Below are 2,530 nucleotides of genomic sequence, written 5' to 3'. Positions count from 1 at the left end.
GAGTGCTGCATTTGAGGCTTCAGCCCTCAATGTTCTTCTGCCACTTTAGATGTGCAAAATGCAAAACCCAAGAGGTGGTGTCAGCAAAGCCAGCTTCACAACCCTCAAGTTAGGAATATGCAAGTGCTGGAGCTTCTCATGACATTAATGCTGATGGTCTAATGAGCCTCCCTCCATCTTCCTGTGCCAGACCTGCACACCAGTGGGGATGGTTCCCTCCATCTTCCCATGCCAGACCTGCACACCAGTGGGGATGGTTCCCTCCATCTTCCCATGCCAGACCTGCACACCAGTGGGGATGGTTCCCTCCATCTTCCCATGCCAGACCTGCACACCAGTGGGGATGGTTCCCTCCATCTTCCCATGCCAGACCTGCACACCAGTGGGGATGGTTCCCTCCATCTTCCCATGCCAGACCTGCACACCAGTGGGGATGGTTCCCTCCATCTTCCCATGCCAGACCTGCACACCAGTGGGGATGGTTCCCTCCATCTTCCCATGCCAGACCTGCACACCAGTGGGGATGGTTCCCTCCATCTTCCCATGCCAGACCTGCACACCAGTGGGGATGGTTCCCTCCATCTTCCCATGCCAGACCTGCACACCAGTGGGGATGGTTCCCTCCATCTTCCCATGCCAGACCTGCACACCAGTGGGGATGGTTCCCTCCATCTTCCCATGCCAGACCTGCACACCAGTGGGGATGGTTCCCTCCATCTTCCCATGCCAGACCTGCACACCAGTGGGGATGGTTCCCTCCATCTTCCCATGCCAGACCTGCACACCAGTGGGGATGGTTCCCTCCATCTTCCCATGCCAGACCTGCACACCAGTGGGGATGGTTCCCTCCATCTTCCCATGCCAGACCTGCACACCAGTGGGGATGGTTCCCTCCATCTTCCCATGCCAGACCTGCACACCAGTGGGGATGGTTCCCTCCATCTTCCCATGCCAGACCTGCACACCAGTGGGGATGGTTCCCTCCATCTTCCCATGCCAGACCTGCACACCAGTGGGGATGGTTCCCTCCATCTTCCCGTGCCAGACCTGCACACCAGTGGGGATGGTTCCCTCCATCTTCCCGTGCCAGACCTGCACACCAGTGGGGATGGTTCCCTCCATCTTCCCGTGCCAGACCTGCACACCAGTGGGGCAGATGGTGCATCCTCACAGCTCCTTGGGTCATCCCTCTGCACACCAGGATGGTGGGAGGACTGTTGGCACCAAGGTGAGGGGAAGGAGGCTCTTTGATGGACCATTTCTTGGGATGGAGCCGGAGGGTGAGACAGCTGGCTGGGATTTGTTGGCAGGGAATTCCATTTGTTTAATTAGTCACCAGCCCTACTGACAGCTAAAGCACCTTACGTGCAAACTCATAAGCTGGGTGACATGGACCATTTGTGCTTGGCTTACAGGAGCTGCTGGAAGCCACTGGGTGATCCTCATCTCATGGTCCTGCTGAGGGATCTGTGCTCCTGCACATGGGATTGGGCATTCCCAGTGGCTTTGGGCAGCTTTTATGTCCCCACTACTTCTTTCCCCCCCCCCCCCCCCCCAAAAAAAAGGGGATTCAGCCACATGCATCACTTTTTAAGCTGGGGAGGGGCACCAACCTGGAGTTTGTCTTTCTCCAGCACCCACCAGAGCACGCCAACACTTTGGGGAAGCAGATTCACCAAGGAAGGGGTTCAGCCCCGGGTTTGCCACGATCCCATCCCATCTCCCTCCCTCCCCACCTCCCAACACCCGAGTGCATCTCTTACCTGCTCTTCCCCAGCTGCAAAGGCCCCGGTGTCACTTGTCCCCTGAGGCACAGGCCATGCCACAGGAGGGAGGCTGGACACCCTCTTGACAGCCTTTTGCTGCTGCAGGAAGAGAAAAGAAACACACTTCACACCTTTATTTATGCTGTGTGGGTTCTGCTGGGTTATTTGCTGACCTCTTGCAGACACTTGTGCTTGGGGCAGGGGTGGGGGGAGCAGGGGGTGTCATTTCCCTCCCATTTCCTTTCGGGTCTTCGTTGGGTGTTTTAATTATCATTCCCCCAGCCCCCTTTCCCTGTCCCGGGACATCACCCCTGCCACCCACCCCTTGAATACCAGGGCCATAATAAAACGTGGGATAAATCAAAAGCCTGAAAGACAAACCCTGTAGGGGCGGCAACCCAATCCACCCCCCATCCACACCTCGCCAAAAACCCCATCCCGGGCTGGGGATCATTAAAATCCATGGGGAAACGAAGTAAAATTAAAATATCAAACCCCAACGTTTTGGGTTTTTTTTTTTTTAATTTTTATTTTTTCTCGACCTTTCCCGGCGCAAAAAGAAAAAAACACAACAAACACAAAAAAAAAAACAAACAAAAAAAACCTATTTTCCCAGCACCTTTAATTCGAGGAAACACAACAACCAGCCTCCCCCAAAAAGAAACCCAACCCCTTTGCTGTTACCCTCCGGTCCCACTAGATGGTGGTTTCCTCCAGCGGGAAAGGGAATTAAGGGGGGGGGGAGGGAGTTTTTTTTTTGGGGG

This window comes from Chaetura pelagica, unplaced genomic scaffold (genome assembly GCF_000747805.2).
Source record: "Chaetura pelagica isolate M959 unplaced genomic scaffold, ChaPel_1.0 scaffold274, whole genome shotgun sequence".
Classification (NCBI taxonomy): Eukaryota; Metazoa; Chordata; class Aves; order Apodiformes; family Apodidae; genus Chaetura; species Chaetura pelagica.
This window is presented reverse-complemented; position numbering follows the sequence as displayed.